At 40.8% G+C, this 14,237-nt stretch overlaps 1 protein-coding gene across 8 annotated transcripts in view; it reads left to right on the forward strand.

The window, feature by feature from the left end:
• The window catches only part of ELMO1 (engulfment and cell motility 1), a 581,070-nt gene that overhangs the window by 347,708 nt on the left and 219,125 nt on the right, over window positions 1-14,237 (forward strand). The window lies entirely within an intron of this gene.

Below are 14,237 nucleotides of genomic sequence, written 5' to 3' on the forward strand. Positions count from 1 at the left end.
TCAGGAATCCATCCTCTGTTCCTTTGCATCCTTACCTCAGACTCACTCTTCAGTCCCAGTCCCTGACAGCAGCCTTCCACAGGGCTGGGCTTGACCTCTGAATTTCTCCCACACTACATGGAAATGACATTTACGTGTCTGTGTCCATTTTCTCCCTTCGGCTCCATCTGCCTCATCATCAGTGCCAGTTCCATCCACATTCTTGTATAAGGTAGTCCATTAGTCCAGGATGGATGAGAACTTGGAGAGGCTTCGTGGGGGAGCAGCTGATGGGCACCATATAGAAATGGAGGGAAGACCACTTCCTTATGGAATCCATTGGCTCTAGGACTATAATTTGGACAGTTGGGAGTCAATAGAACCTGTCATATATGGAGTTCCTTTGTGGCTCAGTAGTTAACTAACCCAACTAGGGTCCATGAGGATGCAGGTTCGATCCCTGGCCTCACTCAATGGGTTAAGGATCCAGTGTTGCTATGGTCTGTGGTGTAGGTCACAGACGCGGCTTGGATGCCAGTAGCTGTGGCTCTGGCTTAGGCTGGCAGCTGTAGCTCCGATTTGACCCCTAGTCTGGGAACCTCCATATGCTGAGGGTGCAGCCCTAAAATAGCAAAAAAAAAAAAAAGAAGAAGAAGAAGCAGTGATATAGGACAAGCAATGTCGTATGGGATGATGGAAGGCAGTGGGATGGGTCTGAGCCCCAGGAAGGGTTCAGCAGATGCTGCCTGTCATCATCCTCCCACTGAAGGCAAGCACTGGGAATCTGGCCCAGCAGGATGGCCCTCTGCTCTGCTGGTTCCTGCCTGCTGGACGGTGGGACAGCCCCAGGTCCACATGGGTCACTATCAGTCAGACTCCACAAACCAGCAAGCGAGTCCTGCTTTGGCTAGGTTGTCATCAGTAGGATCAAGATCTTTATTCTCTTTTGGTAAGGGTGGCGCTCAAGTGTCTTTGCTGCTCCTGCCCTTGAGGGAAAAGTCAGAATCAAAGGCAGTGATGCTCACTGAGTTATTTTGACTGGCCAGAGGGTTGGGTTTTCAGGTGATGGGAAACAAGTGAAAACAAAACAAACAGAGAAAGATAAATAAACCTAGCCCATTGACCCATTTTGCTTCTCTCTTGGAACACTGGTCATTGTGGCTGGTGAGATGGTAAGAAGGGGACCCTTGTACCTTTTTCTTATTTTACCAGTTCTTATGCCGTGTGGGGCTGCCTGCATTTATGCTTCAGATAATACCACAGTTCCTACTGTTCTGCATATTCTTCTGGGTCGTGACCTTGAGTCATTTGATTTCTAACTTTGAATAGTGCATGAGATGTGGTTGTAGGCATTTTATCTGAAGGAATAGGGAAAAAAATATCTGGAAGGAGGCAATCAAGTGGATTACTCTCTTGAAGTAATTGCAAAGAGTGATTCATCAGGGTAAGGAAATCACTTTAGTGAATTTTGAATAGCGCTTTAAAAAAGAGAATAAAATAACTTGTAGAGTGCTTTACAAGTAGCAGAGACAAGTTTTCATTATATCCGTTTTGCATTCACCTGCCTGTGTACCGAGATGCAATGCAAGATGTGTTTTGCACTGTAGGTCATGGTTGAAAAGTTTGAAAGCGCCCCCTCCCCTGCCCCATCATAAGGCAATTCATCTCGAAATTACTTACTCCACCGAGCATTGTCTGTTTTCATATTAATGTATGCATTACACATTTTCTGATTCCAGTGTGTTATTCCACCAGAGTTTATCTTAACGGATGAGTTGCCTGCCTTACAGTGATACAAGCGAGGCATCTCCTGCGTGATTCCTGCTCAGATCTTTTCTCTTGGTCCCACTTCTGGCTCTTAGTGATCTCCTCAGATTTCCAGACTCATTCCTCTTAAATGGGCTTCTCTACCGATTAGAAAATGAGAATTATATATGTGACATTTCCTACATGTACATAAGAGGGAGCCAGAAGCTACATCTTTTTTTTTTTTTTTAGTTATTATGTTTTATGTATATTTGAGATCATAGTACATGATTCACATAATGCCTTGTAATCTTTCCAACAAGTATGTGAGGGAAGTATTGTTATCATTTTCATCATTTGAAAATCATTTTTTGAATAAATTTGACAAGTAATACTGTGTAAATTTAAGATGTACAGCACGTTACTTTGATACGTTTGTATATTGTAATATGATTGCCGAGGTAATGACATTTATCACATTGCATAATTACAGTACAGTATTATTGTCTGTATTCATTATACTGTGCGTTAGTTCTCTGTGGCTCATTTACTAGTTTTTTACAAATTTGTCCCTTTAAGCACCATAACTCTCACTCCTTGGTAACCACTGTTCTGCTTTCTGCTTTTTTTACAAGTTTTGTCTGTCTGTCTGTCTGTCTGTCTTTTTCTTTTCTTTCCTTGCTTTTTAGGGCTGCACCTGCAGCAAATGGAAGTTCCCAGGCTAGGGGTCAAATTGGAGCTACAGCTGCCAGCCTCGCCACAGCCACAGCAAAGCAGGATCTGAGCTGCGTCTGCTACCTACACCACAGCTCACAGCAACTTGGGATCCTTAACCATTGAGCAAGGCCAGGGATCAAACCCGAGTCCTCCTGGATGCTAGTTGAATTTGTTTCCACTGCATCACAATGGGAACACCATTCTATCTTTAATGAAAGGACAGTGTCAGTCTTTTGTGCCAACAATGACTGGAACCTTAGAACAACTTTTGTGCTTCCAATTTGTGTCAGTGTTTTACCAGTGTTGTATCTGGAACAAAATATTCTGTTTTAAACAATTCCAAATGGAAAGCCATCAACCACCATAACATAAAAACTTGTATCTAAAACCTGACCAGAAATGGCTGGCATGATAAATGCCCTTCCTTCCTCCCAGGCTCCCCCTTCACTCAGTCGAGGGAATGTGAAAGAGAATAAATGAGGCAAGAAAAAGCAATTCTGAGGTCCTAACTAATAGGAAAATTATTGAATAGTCATTCACTCCCACTCAAGCCTAGGATGGGGAAAAAAATCCTTGACTGCTTTGGGCCTTTCAAGGCTCAATAATCTGTCTCCTCTCTGCTTTTCTAACCTTACTTTACATACGACTCAAAAAAGAAGAAAAAAAAAATGAAAAGAAAAACCTAAACTAACTACTACACCCAGCTTGCATTTTGCTTAGATACAGCCCATTTGCCTCTCATTTGTGCCTTCGCTCTTAGGCATTTTTTCCCACAGCTGCTTTTCGTTGAATATCAACCCAATTTGTATAGCTCAGGTTATTGGCTCAAAACCTTTGGGAGCCCTTCTGATTAATTTTAATCCAGTGTGCTTCTATATAGCAGTTGCCATGTTTCAAAAACTCTGGGAATTCCCCTTTGTGGCTCAGCAGGTTAAGAACCTAACATTGTCTTTGTGAGGATGTGGGTTCTATCCCTGGCCTCTCTCAGTGGGTTAAGGATCTGGTGTTGCCATAAGCTGCGGTGTAGGTTGCAGATTCAGCTCGGATCCAGTGTTGCCCCGGCTGTGGCATAGACCCTGTAGCTCTGATTCAACATCTAGCCTGGGAACATCTGTATGCCACAGGTGCGGCTATAAAAAAGAGAAAAGAAAGAAAAAAGAATTATGCTCAAAAAATACCTGATTCGCTCCCTCCTGAGAGGCCAACTTACAGACTTGATAGACAAACACCTATTGAGCGTCCATGATGCCCCACACCTCGTTCTAGGTGCTGGAACTTTGCTGATCTGTTGAAAGGAATCTAAAAGTCAATTGTGGAATTACTTTTATGCTCTTCATTAACTTATATTCTAACATCATTGCAGCCATGTGAATAAAACTATTTAGAGATATAACAAAATTTCCATGCATCATTTTAAACTGTGCAGCGAAGAGGAATTCTACAGAAACAAAATAAAAGACTCATAAGGCTATTTACACCATAGTTATCCTTTGGTTTCTATCATTGTTTAGGCAAGTGATCTTTTAGAGCATATATTTTATTTCTAAATTTTCTCTGTGATATTATACATTTTAGAGGGGATCATATTTTTATGTTTTTAAATAAATGCCCTTGATTTTTCTCTGCTATTTCTCTATCAAAAGAAAAAAAAAATCACACAAAATCAGCATCCTATCTCATGTATATGATATATATATTTAAGTTTATAAAATAAACACATTAAAAATAAATATTTTAAAAAGTGCATGCCCACTGTTGAAATCTTAGAAAATAGGAAAGATTTTTAAAGAAGAAATTTAAAGCCACTCACGATTCTGCCACCCAGCAATAACTGCTCTAGACAAAGGATTTGTGTCTTCCCCCCGCAGTATCTATGTTTGTATCCTCACACATTATCTGCATATATGCCTGTGTTTGCATAGACATGCATATATTAAAAGTGTGAGATCTTACTCCTGTATAGTTCAGAATTCTTTTAATCTCTACACTCAGAATTATCGTATCTATAACATCTTTTTGTATTTTGAAATATCCTTCAAGGATATATTCTTTAATGACTAGATACCATTCCGCTCTGTGGCTACACCACAATTTTTATAATAGATGTCTATTTTTTCTCTGTTGAGATTTTTCCTAATTTTTGCTACTGTGAACACCACCAGGATGATTTTCCTTACAAATAAATCTTACATCCATCTTTAGTCTTTTACTGAGAATAAGTTCTTAGAAGTGAAATTGCTAGTCACATACACCTTTAAGTCCTGGTTACCTATTGCCAGACTACCCTCTGAATAGGCTATCTCAATGTTTGCGTCCCACTTAACAGAATGTGAGAGAGTGTGTGCTCACCACACTAAGTACTGTCATTAAAAAAAGACAACAAAACCAAGAAACCTCATTGTTAACTTGAGAGTTCCAAATATCTCAATCTTGGTTATCTTATGAGAAATGTTAAATATTTTTGATATATGTATTGCCCATTTATATTTTGTGTATCAAAATGGTTTTCTCCTAATTACACGAAAATATCATATGCCTTATGTTACGTAAATAAGAGAAACAGATGACATTTTCAGGTGACACATGTTTTTGAGATAGGGACTAGGAAGATCTATTCTTTGAAATAAATGAGAATGGGTAATTCTAACTTGGAACATGTATAGGGTATTCATTTTACTTTAGATTTTTCAGATTGCTTTTAACATATTTAGAGGAGCTGTACATAGACTTGCATTCTGCAATGATAGCAAGTTAAGTTGTGGGGGCCCCAGCCCTATTTTCAGAGGGACTTTTCAAGTCCCTTTTGTAGGTGCTTCAACCACTTTGGCAGACACTCTTCTCTTTATTGAGTTGCCCAAAACCTACAGGGTAGTATTTGATTATTTGATTTTTTAAGGTCTTAGGTTCTTCCTTTACTTAATACTTTTATTAAAAGAGTAGCACATGATACTATAAAGTACTTTAAATTATAGATGAGATTCAAAGTAAAGAGACTGAATGTTCCTCTCCATCCTCAGCTTGTTTCTTCTTGAGTCCCAGCTCCCATCCCAGAAGTAACCTCAGTTTGATGGGCTCTTCTAGTCCTTTCTGATTGCATATGCTATTATATGGGGTGTGTGTGTGTGTGTGTGTGTGTGTGTGTGTGTCTGTGTGTGTGTGTGTGTCTGTGTGAGAGAGAAAGAGAGAGAGAGAGACTGTAGAACTCATTTTTTTAATGGCTGGGTAATATTACAGAGTAGTGTCTGACCTGATATAGTGCTTGAAATGTGAATGAAGTACTGGGTTAGCAGCAGAGAATTCTGCTTATCTTAATTGGTTGGAAAAATCGCGGGGCCTGGGAGATGATCTTTTTGACTAATGTTAGTAGAGAAGATACAGTAGAAGACGTGTTCTTCAGAGTAATGGCAAATAAAGGAAGATGATGCCAAGCGTAAATGCCCCTCTTTATTTAAATGATGGAGCCAATTAAATTTGGGGAGGGAGTAATAAACAGAAAGTGCACCATCAAGGAGCTCTGTCTGGAATTCTCTCTAGGAGAGTTTATCAAAATGTCCAGAATTGATTCTTTTCTTGAATAGCAGTCCCACTCAAGACTCTAAAATGCAGTTATGAAATCCTTGCTAGTTTCTTATTGAAAGCACGAGGGCCGCTTCTGGAAAAATAGAAAGGTTTTTTTTTTTTTTCTCCCCTAGGATTGGCAGTACAGTGAGGAGTATGGGGTGTGTACCTGTGTGTATGTGGGTGAAAGAGATAAATGATTTGTTCTCGTCTATCTACAACCCATAGAAATGGAATCGAAAAGTATGTAGCCTTTTGTGTGTAGCTTCTTTCACTCAATATAATGTTTTAGAGAGTCATCCAGGTTGTTACATGCGGTTTTAATGCCAAGTGAGTTTTGCTTTGTTTTGTTTTTCCTTCTCCTTTTTGTCTTTTTTTTTTTTTTTTTTTTTTCTTTTCCAGGGCCACATCTGAGGCATATGGAGATTCCCAGGCTAGGGGTCCAATCGGAGCTGTAGCTGCCAGCCTGCACCAGAGCCACAGCAACAGCAACATGGGATCCGAGCCGCGTCTGCAACCTACACCACAGCTCACGGCAACGCCGGATCCTTAACCCACTGGGCAAGGCCAGGGATCAAACCCACAACCTCATGGTTCCTAGTCAGATTCGTTAACCACTGAGCCACGATGGGAACTCCTCCTTCTCCTTTTAAGTCAAGCTTATTGAGGTATAATTAGCACAGGAAAGTTCACCCTTTTTAAGTCTTCATTAGATTTGATAAGCATATGCAGGGGTGTCACCACCATCACAATCAGGATAGAGACTATTTCTGTCTCCCCCCAAAATATTCTCTTTACAATTTATTTTGCCTTAGCAAAATGGAAGACTGTGGGGAGTGGAGCTAATGAAGTTAAATCTAACCTGATTGCCATAAATCTTCAGTAATCTTACCTATTCCACCTTTAGGGTTACACACTTTCTAGGGTTACTTGATGAGGGTGTCCCCCCCACTCTTTGTGAAGCATAGAGAAAGGAATCGACATTCCTTGTGGAGAGACAAGAGATGCATATTTTCCTCTCCACTGGATTACCACATCTTGCTTAATCTTAGTATGGTAGTGCCACAGGTTGGACCAGAACCTTTCCTGGACCAAAAAGCTAAACTCATGCCCATCCTTAGGAAATTGATTACCTCACGGTGTGGTTTTTTTGTTTTTGTGTTTTTGTTTTGTTTTGTTTTGTTTGTTTGTTTGTTTTTGCTTTTTAGGACGACATCCACAGCATATGGAGATTCCTAAGCTAGGGGTTGAATCGGAGCTGTAGCTTCTGGCCTATGCCATGGCCACAGCAACATGGGATCCAAGCCTTGTCTGCAGCCTACACCACAGCTCATGGCAACACCAGATCCTTAACCCACTGAGCGAGGCCAGGGATCGAACCTGCAATCTCATGGTTCCTAGTCGGATTTGTTTCTGCTGCACCACAACGGGAACTCTACATCATCTTTTTTAAATTAGAGAGTAGATGGTTTACAGTGTTGTGTCAATTTCTGCTGTACAGTAATGTGACCCAGTCATCTCTCTCTCTCTCTCTCTCTCTCTCTCTCTCTCTCTCTCTCTATGTATATATATTCTTTTTCTCATACTATCTTCCATCATGTTCTATCCCAAGAGACTGGATATAGTTCCCTTGCTGTATGGTAGGACCTCGTTGCGTATCCATTCTAAATGTAATAGTTTGCATCTTATCGCATCATCTTTAACTGGAAGTCAATAATGGCCAGAACCAAATAAGAAAGTTTTGTTCAAAAAAACAAGGAGTTAGAGATGATACCATGAGGATAAACCCACCTCATTTGCTAATCATTGCTCCTAATTTATAGATAGTATTCAAATTTGATACTTAAACATGGGTTGTATATAACACACACAAACACACGTAGGCCTACAAAGTTCACAGATGTCTGTGGAAGTGAAGAAAGGGTATGGTTTTTAGTGAACCAGCCAAGTAGCTAATTAAATCCTTTTTTAGGTCTTAGCCCTTTCCTACAGATGAAAAAGAAATAAAGAGAAAAAGGAGATTGCATCTTCCAATGAGTTTTCTCAGCCTACCACATCCTCTTGAAGTCTGTTTATCACACTCCCACAAGATATGGAAGGCTCTGGAAGCACTGCAGAATGAAGTGAGTTAAGTAGCATGGCCTCTTCTGCTGTTGAACGATGCCATGTAGGTAGGGTAACAAGGATTTAAACTGATGCACTTGCAGCCTCTTCTCTCTTACCTCCCTCGATTACTGTCTTCTCACCGCCCCCCCCATCCCCAGAGGAATGGCTTCCATGTCTAATCAGATGAGGTGAAGAAGAGAAAATTGCCTTTATTTTAAGCTTAAAGTTTAGCCAGATGGGAGCCAGCTTAAGTTTCATGTGAATATAATTTGATTTTTTCCCCCATCTCACCATTCCATGTTGAGTTGCCTCTGACAACTGATAAAATTCACATTTCCAAGCAAATCTAGGATTTAGATATAAATATACAGAGTGTGCACGCAAATTAACTCATGTTCTCAAAGTTAAAAAGGGTGAAATCGGACTAACTTTACATAAGAAAAATCTCAACTTCATGTTGGTGAGATGGAGCAAAATAGAACATAACCCATAATCAGATTCTAAAATTCTTCCAATTCATAAGTTTTAACAGAGTGAGTAGGAAGACTCTAGCAAAGTTGATTACTTAGTCTGAGATCAATAGTCTCCTTAACTTTTGGTATGAAATTGGAGATAGGTTCCATTTGAAATAATTTTCCCAAAGATCGACCATGAAAAGTTTGTTAAGAAATAAATTAAAAATTTGAGAAATGTTATGATATGAGACATTAGAAATTTTAGCACCTATTAGCAATTCATATCTCTTCACGGCACTGGGCATAATTTGAGAATTTCTCTTCTGAGGGATTTCTTCATTTCATGCTTGTAATCACCAAACCTCCTTGCTTTTAGTTACTCTGGTTCTAGATTTTTATCCTGTCTCCTAGGTGAAGAGGCTGGGAAGCGATAGAGTGGAATTTGTTTTTTCTTTGTCAGTCTGACGGAGGATTAGCTTTCTAATTCCAGTGGTTTGGATATAGACACACATATTTTTCTTCTAAATAGATCAGTCTTACGAACAGATTTGCAAGGTGTGAATAAAGCAAGCTTTTATATGTATCCCCATCATCTCTAGCTAAACCCAGGGGGGGAAGAAAGTCGGGGTCTGTCCACATGGAAGAGTAAAAAGTAAAAAGGAGTAATCTCACCACCCTAGTCAGTGCAGAAGGGGAAGGCAGTCATTTCCGCACTTGGAGGCTCCCTGAGCAGCAGCGGCTGCAACAGCACACGTGTAATGGATAGTGTGTCCTGGAAGAGGTCACTGCCACACTGTCATGGTACAGCCCTGACTTTTGATTGGAGAGACCAGGCATTTGGGGACAAGCGACCCTCCAATCACTTTTAAATGAGGTCATTAACACGTTTATCTTTCAGAGGCAGAACTGTTACATAAATTCAAACTGCCATTTTAGAATTAATTTGTATCAACCACCTTTAAGAGGTAGGTGTTCAGCCTTCGAGTATTTTGGGGACCATCTGATGACCTAAGGGCAGAATCATTACTAAGCAATATTAGCTTGAGGGGCATGGCCCTTCTACAGGGGATTTCATTAGAACCCCTAAAGATGTCCATTTTTTTGTCAGCACCACCATCTCCTCCTTTGTACACCAGCCTAGACATTCCTGAGTTTCATTCCACCAGGTGATTACCCCAAAGAGTTCCCTACTCCATCAGTTCTGTAAGTTTAACTATTGTGTATCATGTTAATTTCTAAGAGAGCTGTACTGTAACTATTTTGTTCTTTTATGGGGTTGATTCTCTTATTTCTGTTTGACTCAAACAAATGCTAAAGTTTGCATGCCTTAGTGGAGGGGGCATTGCAGCTCTCCTAGCAACTACAACAAAAGAAGTGTGGATATGTCCTAGGAATTAATGACATATGTACTGGCTCTCACTTGCGACATTATCCCAAGCTAATGGTCACACGTAATTTGTTACTAATAATGGGTAAAGTACCAAAGCTTGTGGGAGAGTGCTGGAGCAAGTTCGAAAATGTCCCATACTTTCCTGGGAGGGAGAGAATGGGGTAGAATTGCACCTTGGCAGCGGGGAACTGCATCACTGTGCTGCCCAACTTCCACCACTACAGTCTTCATTTAGGGCACGCCTGGGGAGGATGAGGTATGTGAACTTTCATGCATGTCACCCACACTGGGGTCCTCTTCAGTCCAGTGGACATGTTTCAAGACAGTCTGTGGACTGTTACTGCCTCTTGGCCTTCCCCAGTCTCTTAGCTCAGAATTTTGTCTGGAACATTCAAATGCGAATGTCCTGGGGACCTCCAGCCTAGGGAATTTGGGATTCTCATAACATCAGGTACAGATTGAACTATTCTATTTCCGAGTGAAGATAACCTTCCTAGAGTCCACATTTCAGACTCTTCCTTTTGAGATTGGTGAATAAATGCAGTCCAAGGAGCACCTATGACATCATATTTATCAGCTGCGTGACCTTCATTTCCAAGAGATTTTTTTAACCTTCATAGTGTTAGAGGAAAATTCTGCCTTTTAAAAAAATTTATGTGAGTTTTCAAGATATTCCAGACTAATAGTTTCTATTTTTGCTCTGTTAATTTTCTGATTCTAAAGTTGGTAGAGATACCAGAGAGAAGCGAAGATGTTTTAATACTTTAACAATCTAAAGCCATCTCTGAAATTATCTCCCTTTTGACGTTTTTTTCTTAAACCTCTTTACATTTTTTTTCTGACGGTAAGACAGATCCCTATGCATAGTGGAAAAATCAGAAAATTAAAAATTAGAAAATAAAAGAATCATCCCAATAGTCATTGTTCGTGTACTTTGCCTTTCTGCCAGTCTTTGGCACATAGGTGTTTAGAAATCTTGCTCATCACTGTACCCCAGCATCCAGCAGACTTTCTGAAAGTCGTTAAGATGCTCAGCACATATGTGTGGACTGGATGATCTTTTCATGTTTATTATTCACGTTCTTTTCAATTGACGAGGCACTTTAGCATCATTTGATAAAAATATTTACTTCTGAAGCCTCATATCTGCAGATGAGTGTCTGGGCTGCCTGCTGCCCCCCAGTAATTGGTGTCATCTGCAAATTTAAAAGCTTTAATTAAAAATGAATGAATGAGTTTCTGTAGAATACATGAATCTGGACTTCCATAGGATCCTCTTCAAATTCTAACAAAGTTTGCCTCAAAATACAGCTTGTGCAAAATTTTTTCTGCCCTTAAAATTGCTCAGATAGAGAATTTATTCCCAAGTCCTTTTTATTGGCATCTCTGTCCAACCAATTGTAAATCTTCTTGCAGGTAATTGTTACTTACTAGTTTATCCTAACTGGGTAATGCAACTGGCTTTTCAAGTATGGGAGCAAATTACAAATACGTTGCTCTCCCATTTCTTTATCTTCTTAATTCATTTTGATATATCCTGGAATTGATAAGAGCCCTTGAGTCCAGTTTTCTCAGTGTCAGTAGCTCTTTGAGGCACAAAGGCGCACTGACCTGAAGCCACAATACCTTCTCAGAAGATGACCCCTGAATGCTTGGATACTGGGTGCTCCTCCCAGTGTCTGCATCCAGGGTCCCTGTATTTGTTCCTGGGGAATCACTTTGTGCCAAGGGAGATTCCATTTTGCCCAGTTCTTGCCACTGCCCTCAAATTGCTTAAATACTAGATTCAGAAGCATGAGGCATAAATGCATAAATCTTTACACTAATGGACATGCCACTCCCAGTGGTAGCTGCAAAGCTCAGTGCCGTGAAGGTTTGGCTCCAGGTCTTCCTTCAGAAACTTTCATGGTTGACTGTCCCTTCTTCCCAGATAGCCTGAATGATGTTTAAGGCAAGCAGCATTCCTGTTCTTAATATGTCCCTCCAGTCTAATAGGATTGTAGTGTTTTCACTGTCAAAATACATATTCAGATCACAGAACACAGAAGGAAAGCTTATGCTAGAGATAATAAATTGGAAGTCATTGCCAGGTGAGTTGATGGTAAAATCATGGCATTGGTGAGATTGTCTTGAGGCAATTTGGAATATGACGAGTGGGAATCTAGGAGGCAAACCTATGGGAAACCTTCATTTAGGAGCCGCATAGAGGAAGAGGAAGACCATGTGAAGGAGAGGCAGGAGGGGGAGGGGCAGAACCAGAAGACACAGGGGCACCAGTGGATGATGCTAAGGTTAGAAGAGGAAAGAAATATGCCTGGACACTGCAGCTCTTAGCCAGTTTCCACAGAGGGTTGGAGATAAAAGGCAGAAGGGGATGTGTGGGGAGTGGATGAGAAATTTTGACATAGAAATTGATGGAGACTTCCACGAGCCTGGCAGCAGCCTCCTGAGTCCTAGTTTGCATGCAGTGTGCAGAGGTAGGAATGTTAGAATCTGGGAGGTTTTTTGTTTTGTTTTCATGTGGGATGTCTTTGGGTTTTTTTGTTTGTTTAAAGATGAGAAAATATAGCACACATCAATGATGTGATAGAGCTAATTATTAAATTTTCAGTAGATTTGGTAGCCAGTGGGTAAATAATTGGCAATGGATTAAAATTGACTGTAGGAGTTCCCATGATGGCTCAGCGATAACAAACCCGACTAGTATCCATGAGGACTCGGGTTCCATTCCTGGCCTCGCATTGTCATGATTCGGCATTGCCATGAGCTGTGTTGTAGGTCACAGACTCGGCTCAGATCCTTTGTTGCTGTGGCTGTGGTGTAGGCACAGCTCCAATTTGACCCCTAACCTGGGAACCTCCATATGCTGCAGGTGCAGCCCTAAAAAGACAAAAAAAAATATATTTTTTTGACTGTAATGGCAGTATTTACATTACAAAACCCAGCAAACATCGTAAGCCCCCACCATTTCCTCCAGGAGCTAGTGGTTACACATTTACGTACCTACCACCAAGCAAACCTCAGCACAGAGAGGCAGGATCCACTATAAAAGGAGAGAGGTGGTGCTGATGGAGCCTAGTCTCTGAGGATGGAGGAGATGGGATCCAGCTACTAGAGGAAATTGACTTTTACAAGGAAAAAGGATATGTGCTCCATTTTAGAGAAAGAGATGAGAGAAGAGAGAGGCAAGATTTATTAAAAAAACAAACAAACAAACAGTGGAAATGATGACAGCTAATGTTCCTGAGCGCCTGTTGAGCGCCATATGCTCTTCCATAGGCTGTGCCTGGATTATCTCCTGAAGTAGCCACACACTGAGGCCAGTACTGTCATTGTCCTCATAGGTGAGGAATCTGAGGCAGAAAGAGATGAAGTGGTTTGCCTGCGGCCTCTCAGCTGTTAAATCAAGGAATCAGGATTTGAACCCAGTAATCTGATACTCCAGCCCTTGCACGTGGCCTCTGCATTCTGTGCTGTATCTCAGAGGATGTGTAGATTCCGTGGCAGGAAGTTGACATGAGTCCCCACTGATGGCTTTTGTCTTCTCTCTGAAGAATCCAGCAACATCCCCTTAGAAGGAGGGGAGCCAGTGAGAGATGCATGAGGAAAGTGGAAAATGTATGAAATGAGGTGGTCTCATTGGGGGTTGGGGGGCAGGCTGACCGGAGAAGCATAAGAACATAAGATGCCCAGTTGATGGTTTGGGCTGGTTGGACTTGAGGTTTTGATGAGATTGGAGGGCTGTACCAGTTGGAGTACTCGAACTAACTAAGGAGGTAAAAGAGGAGGCTGTGAAATATTGGAATTTTTAAAATATATATGGTAGTTTTTGTTTTGCTTCATTATAGCTGGTTTACAGTGTTCTGTCCATTTTCTACTGTGCAGCATGGTGACCCAGTTACACATACATGTATAGATTCTTTTTTCTCACATTATCATGCTCTATCATAAGTGACTAGATATAGTTCCCAGTGCTATATAGCAGGATCTCATTGCTTATCCATTCCAAAGGCAATAGTCTGCATCTATTATCCCAAGTTCCCAATCCATCCCGCTCCCTCCCTCTCATCTCCAGGGACCCACATGCCCCATTCCCCATCAGCTGGCCCCTTCTATAGTCAAATCCTCCACTGATTGTTGGGAAAGTGCTTTATCACCAGAATCAATATATTCCAATGCAAAAAGTTTGGAAATACAAAATTTTTTGTATTGTATTTATTACCTAAACGTAGTCCAGGATGAAAGCGGGAGTGTTATGAAGAGAAAGACTGTGACCCTGATTCTAG

Source organism: Sus scrofa, chromosome 18, assembly GCF_000003025.6.
Source record: "Sus scrofa isolate TJ Tabasco breed Duroc chromosome 18, Sscrofa11.1, whole genome shotgun sequence".
NCBI lineage: Eukaryota > Metazoa > Chordata > Mammalia > Artiodactyla > Suidae > Sus > Sus scrofa.